Genomic DNA, 6978 nt, shown 5'->3' with positions numbered 1-6978 from the left:
GTGTGGGTGCTGCCACTCCCAGAACTGATGTTCCTCCTGACCAGTCATGATCCAGATTTGCGTCTGTTTTTCACAGTTACCTTATTGTTGGCCAATGTTAAAAACACATGATATTTCACCAGCTTGCCATGTCTTCCCTTTACCGTGCATGACAAAGAGATCTGAAATGTCATGTATTTCACTACCAGCACACAATCACAAAAGAAATAAGAAAAACCTATTCTAACCAGAGGCTGAAATGGTAGTACCATCTTTAGGCAATGCATGATATTTTAACTTTCTGTTATACACGGGGAAATGTAAACACCTATAAAATGTCATGCATTTGCAGTCATAAGTGAACTCGTGTAAACATTTAGTTGAAAGATGCATGAGATTCCATCCTTTTGCCATATTCACAAATCTGCATAATAAATTCGGGGGCAAACTGACTGTGTCGTGGTTTGCTTCATGTTTAGGAGACTATCAATTAAGCAGATCTGCAGACACGCCTACACTCGGACTAGCTTTTTTCTCACTGTTCCTCGAGGAAGCAGTGTAATGCGTCAGACTTTGCCTAGAGAAGCCAAAATTTCGCTGATGTTTGGGAAACCCCCTGTGGAAAACTGTAGTTGCAGTTCTAGCGGTCACCTCCTACGGGACCAGTTTTAAGAGCCCTGAACTGCAGAAGGTTGGCTTCCCGTGCCTTTCATCCTTGCTTACCAACACCTCAGCCATCTGCTCTCTGCAGCAATAGGGATGAAGCCCAAAATGCTAACCCAGATCTGAACAAGCCCAGGTTGCTTCTGCTGCAACCTAAAGTAACCCCTGCATGTCCCTTCTTTCTTTCACAAAAAAGCAATGAGTCCAGGAGGAAAGAGGAGACCTTATCCAGAGTGCCAGCAAAGACGTGCCACCTGTACAACCAGCAGTTCGTTTAAGGCCACAGCTGATTATGGGCATCTCCTGACTTCTTCTTTAAAGGGAATAGAGTATTTCATTATTTTATTAACGTAAAGTTTGCATTCTTTCCACAGCCTTGTGCAGAAGAGCACTTCCACAATGAAACGTCTCTTTATGTAAATACTGACCTCAAGGAAACTCCCTGGAAAGCAGATGCTGCTTCGATGGCTTTGCCAAATACCACGAGGCAAGTCTGGGTGTAGAGCGCTTCCCCCCGCAGAGCTGCTGCTGCTCCCAGCTCTGCCAATGACCTGCTATGGGGCCATGTTATTTTTTACCTCCTTGCCTCAGTGTCCTTCGCTGTTAAATCAAGAGAAATGGTATTCTGCTTTGTGAGTGCATTGGGGTGTTTGGATGACAATCACAGAACAAAGACAAAGCATCTTGTACGGATATATAATATGCAAACATCAAGTTCTCCCCGGTGCTTCTAGGGATGCTGGGACAATAAAATTCCTTTGCCTCTCCTAACTCTGATTTCTGAATTTCAAATATGGCAAACAGGGCTGAAATTTCATGTATTTTCTTTACCATTCCCATATCATTTTCTTTACAGACTCTCATGTTTGAGTTGCTTCACTGGGAAGAGAAGCTCTTTTGAGGGTAAAATTTAAAAAGCTGCAGGTACCTCTTGTCGGTGCTGTAGAAATGGAGAAAATGTGAAGTTAACCATGTGACATTAGCACAGTATTAATAATTCTGAAGCACATTTTCAAGAAAACCAAAGCAATAAGAACACCGAAAAATAGGCGCACAGCCTCTCCTAGTCCCTGTGGAGAAGGGATTGCTGCTTTGTCTTAGTGTAATTGTCTGGCTAAGGGGAAATTACAAAATGCAGAGCTGGGACTTTGCTAAAAGTCACCTTGCTTTCAAGGGAGCTGAGCACCTGCTACTCCTGATGCTCAATTTTATTAAAAAAGAAAAAAAAAAAAGAAAAAGCTTTTGAGAGAGTAAAAATCTTTGCAGAATGTTCTTAAATTATAAAACATAGTTTCCTGTAAGTTCAATGTAGTGATAAGAATTGAGAGATTGCATCCAGAGGGTGGCATTGGCATCGGCTGGAGGAAAACATAACAGTGCCACCACTGTTGTGTCGTGCAGCCACAGTGGTGTACAACAAGGCATATAGCAGATGGGATGGAAACAGTCTATATTAGGAAGCATCTTAAATATTCTTCCATTTCTGCTTGCCTCAGATTCCCTGTAGCTGGTGTGGGTGGTTAACCATCAACAACATTACTTCAAACCCACTGAGTTACTCTTTAGAAGCATTCAAGGACACTTAGGTCTGCACCTGACTCAGCATGGCGACCTCAGTGGGATTCAGGCACGCGAACACAGCCCAACGTGCCTGCTCCAACAAGCGATGAATATTCTCAGCTCCTAAATAGGGAGCTCCTAATTTAAGCTTTAAGTAAAGCAAGTATCCCCACACCTTGCAAGTGTGAGCCTTACGTAATATGGATCTGAGCACAAATTTCCACCTTCAGAAAAGAAGGCGGGTTTGCAAGGGATTTGGCACGAAATATGCAAAGGCAAAAATTCAGAATTTCCTGGTCATCTCGAAATACCTTTTGGATTTATTCCCTCCATATCCATCAGCACAATATTACATTTCATCAAAATGCAATAAACGGCCTCAGAGATACAGATTTCCTTTCAGATACTCACTTGCTTGTGAGATGAGTCTTGGGAGTAATCCCAAGCTCTCCAAAGAGAGTAACAAAGACGTTGGCGTCAGTTCCTGCTCCGCGGACATCTCCTGTTACTGTAACCACCTCGTAAACTGTGGAAGGAAAAAAGAAGATCAGGACAACAGGAGACATCCCTCATCTATCTATTTTAGATCCACCTCATCTCCAAATCTGAGCTGAAATACAGACCCCAGAGGCACAGCTCCGAAACAATCCATCTCTTGGACAGGGCATCTTCTGCAAAGGGTGAGCATAATTAGTAAAAATCATCACAGCAAACTAAAACTGCTGGAGATGCTTTACACGGGCAGAGAGGAACTGAGTTAGGACAGAGTTTGCTGAAAATAAAACACTTCTCCGTGAACAAATTGCCTCCCTTACCATAATGCATGTGCACGGACTACATATAGCAGATGATTTTATGTGAAGAGTTAGAGTAAAGCTGTTGAGCCATTTTTGATTTATGCACATGTCAACGCAATGCATGCTTCCCTGTTTGCGCTGATAATATACTCGTACGAAGCTGAGAAATCTCTACAGCCAGGAAGTTTGCATTTCGATTGTTCTGGAGACTTTACCAAAGAACAAATGCTAAATCATGACGAGAATAAGGTAGGAAAGTGCTTGAATTAGTGTCTCAAAGCTCTGTCAATTATGTTTCCAAGCAGTAGGTTGAGTGGTGACCAGACATCAACATCTTCTTGGGACAGAAACAATTTAAAGAGCCTTTCACTCAAGTGGAGAAAAGCATGACAAGATCCAAAGGAGAGAAGGTAGAGCTAGATAGATTCAAATTGCAGTCAGGCACACATTTCTTAAGCAGGATGATGAGTGGAGTTAGAAAAAGACTTAAGGCTTGAAAACAGGTTACCTTTCTGAAGGATGTCTCGTCTGGCTCAGTACAGAAGGAGTTGGAAGAAATTTTAAAACTCTGCCTATGGCCAGACCAAGCATCCTGATGGTCTTTCTCGGCTTTAGACTATATGATGGACATCAATACATTATTTCAGGCTCAGACTTACAAGCTGGAGGAAAGGCTAAACTTTCATCATGTCGTCTTGCACAGCCTGACTCCTAAGTAAGTGATTTCTCAGAACTAATGCTCTAAAAATGTCCTTCTCCATGGGTACATCAGAACTGTTACCTATTTTATTAGTGCCTGTCTTTTCCTCACTATGTCACATATATATTCAAAAGAGACAAAAAATCACATTGGGACTCTACAAATGACTTTCCCTATTAACACTCTTCCCTCAAAGCATCACGGAGAACAAATTAAATTGCCAATTTAACTGAAAGGCATGGAGACAGAGTGCTAGTGGAAAAGCCAGGCCACTCGCGGAAAACTGATTAGAAACTTCTCCTTATTTCCAGCAGCTCTATCCTACTGAGAGGGACAAAAACACCGCAGTATTTTCCTAACCTCACCTTCCCACGAATGTAAATAGGACTGAAAGGAAACATTATTATAATAAATACAGTAAGTTATGATCTGTGATGGCTAAATTTTGAGAATCTTTTGGCTTGGCATATTTCATTTAGGGGCTCAAAGAAGAGGAGATTTCTCCACAAGAAGAAAAAAAAAAAAAAGACAGAAATAAACCACAGCCTGCACGTGAGTAATACATATGAAGAGTGATTTCATTTCACCTTCCTCCTGTCAGCATTCATGCATGCCCACAGGAGATGTTTGGCATAGCACGGAGAGACAGACAGCATCCTCACACTAACCAACAATGGGAGGAAGACTCGTAACCCGCCATGCCCCGGGGATTCGCCACGGATCACTTCATGGTTTTCAGCAGTGTATTGACTCTGCTGTGGAAGCTATAATATTGCTGCACTCATTTATAGAAGCCTTTTTTGTCTGGCAATCTCAAAGCGTATTGCAACTTATCTGTACCACGGAAGTACTTTTCGCTGCCAGAGCATCCTGCAGGTGAGCACCCCTCTGCCCAGCTTTCATTCAGGAAAAGGGTCTTTGAGGCATTGTCCCCCATTGCCCACAAAGGGTCAGCAAAATTTGGCCCTGTCCCTGTTTTCTTGGGGTGAGGTCACTCCGTGGTAGTTCGGGCACATGGCTGAAGGCATTTTTGATGTGAAAAGGGAGGGGAAAAAATTATTCAAAACACTCTGTAAGCTCCCAGAGACACTTCAAAAGCTGAGGCAAGTTTTCTAGTGAGGTTTTTCATACTGCTGAAGAACTGCTAAGACTTACAAGTTACGCGTGGCAGGCAGAATCTGTCATGTCATACCTGTCCATGTTACATCAAGTGAAAGCTATCCCTGAACCAGTCCTGCTGCACCTCTACAGGTATTGAGCCATCTATACATCTAACCCAAATTTCCTCACGTAAGTCAGACTGATTTACTTCCACCTTTCAAGTCCTAACAAATGACATGATGGAATACGTGGAAATTAAGTGTCTAAGACAACACCATTACCAAGCCACAATATTCCCCTCTTAAAAATAAACAGTGCCTAATTCCCATAATGGGACTCTTACAGTTGCAAGAAAACACAAGCTTACAGTATGCAAAAGTTTGCACTTTAGGTTCACAACCCCAAGTTCAGCCTCCACACACCGCAGTGAGCAGGCAGCACACGGAAGAGTGGATTTTACCAGGACAGACGTGCTGAACCCTGCCCAAGCAGCACATGTCATTACCACACATACACTGTGGTTAGCATCATTCTAATTAACTTGGCACCGAGGAACAAAAGGAAAGGCTGGGTTGGTGACAGCAGCGTGTCACCATGTTTGACAAGCACCACAGTGCACCCCTGGAAGGGGAAAGGAGCTGTGCTGCCCCTTCTCCAGCACTACAGCTGTGAGGCCAGCTGTGCAAACAAATGATGCCGCAGATTTCCAGTGATGTCATTGACAGAGGGCCCATGACTTCCTTTGTGGGAAGAAAATTAAAGTTTAATACTAATACTGATGCCAGCTCTTTCTGGAAAAGGCACCGGGAGACAAACACACCTTATTTGTCCACTTCCTTCAAAGACATGGAAGTTCAGAGGTCTGGATCCAGGATTGTTTTGTTTCTTTGTGCTCTTATTTTTGATCAACCACTGATATCTTTGCTGGGAATGTCTCCGCAGCTCGAGGACCCAGCAGGCAGAAAAGGTTACTGTGCTGGGGTGAGGGTGGCTGGGCAACATTTCGTACCCCAAGCTCCTTGCTGGGAACAGCAACCATGATGTGACATGGCAAGAACTCTAGACTAGTGACATTTCCTAACCACCCTGGGAGTTTGCTCCTGAATAATTGGATATTCTGGCTTTGAGAGAACATGTCCAGCCTTAACAGTCCCAAGCATAAACATCTCGTACTTCATGATTTGGGACAAGAAAGCTGAATTAGCTGAGAAGCTTGAAATTGGATTTCTGTGGAAGGCATACTCCTAACCAAGAGCGGAGTCGGTGGCAGAAAGATCAGTTTTGCTACTTCAGTGCCCCAGCTGTGAAGGGGAAGATTAAGAAAATACCGCTGTATCACGTATGTTTTATCATGCAAGCTAGGTCTTCCCACCAAGTCCCTTACTTTCTTTTTGGATTGTCTAATGGGATTTCCAATCTTCTCTTCATTCTGAATCCCTCTTTTCCAAACCCCTCTCTACCACCTAAGAGATCTGAATCATCTGCTGATGTTCCACGCCCTCACTGCTGTGAATATTCTCAGGATCATGAGCATTAATGCTCTCCAAAGATTTGTCTCTATGATGCAAATATGGCAGCCCTTAAAACCCCTCAACTGATGGAAAATAACTACCCAAATTCTCCAGAATCTCCAATTAATTTTTAACAGGGGAACTGTGTATAAAACATCTCTTTGTTCACTTTTCTTATCTTCCACCTGCATCAATTCCTCATAGAATATATACTTACAAACAAGCAAAGTTAAAAAAAAAAAGATCCATTCAGTTTATTTTCTGAAATGGGTGGATAAAAAACTCAAACAACCAACCACGACACAACTGCAATACTTCTTCGCAGGATAATGAAATACAAATGTTGCTGTTCTCCCATCCTTCTACACTGATGCACACAGGCAGTTCGAGATCTCTTTGGGGGCTGTTGCTCTGTTCAACAGCTAAACACAAATTATAGTCAAGATTTTCAGGATAGAATGAGGTTTTGGACTATCACTCCAGATTTGGTGGTATCCTGCTATTAGGCTCCTCCTCAATGGCGGCAACCACTGAATGCAAATAAACGAGCATCCCCAGGGATTTTGTGGTTACCCTTGAAGTTTCCATGCACATCCACAAAGTCTCTCTCTTCCCTTATTAATTTATGAGATGTCGTAATTTATTTTTATATTTATTTATAATATGT

The 6978-nt window shown here is 42.7% G+C and overlaps 1 protein-coding gene across 1 annotated transcript in view; it reads right to left on the bottom strand.

Annotated features, from left to right (window-relative positions):
* The window catches only part of LOXHD1 (lipoxygenase homology domains 1), a gene marked incomplete at its 3' end in the record, with an annotated part of 79699 nt that extends 76961 nt beyond the window's left edge, over positions 1-2738 (bottom strand). The window contains exon 1 of the mRNA XM_010137990.1: positions 2614-2738. The remainder of the gene's footprint in view (positions 1-2613) is intronic.
* Between the last annotated feature and the right edge of the window lie 4240 nt (positions 2739-6978).

Source organism: Buceros rhinoceros, unplaced genomic scaffold (assembly GCF_000710305.1).
Source record: "Buceros rhinoceros silvestris isolate BGI_N320 unplaced genomic scaffold, ASM71030v1 scaffold9986, whole genome shotgun sequence".
In the NCBI taxonomy this organism is placed as follows: Eukaryota; Metazoa; Chordata; class Aves; order Bucerotiformes; family Bucerotidae; genus Buceros; species Buceros rhinoceros.
Note: the sequence above shows the minus strand (reverse complement) of the source record. Positions and strands in the feature narration are given on the sequence as shown.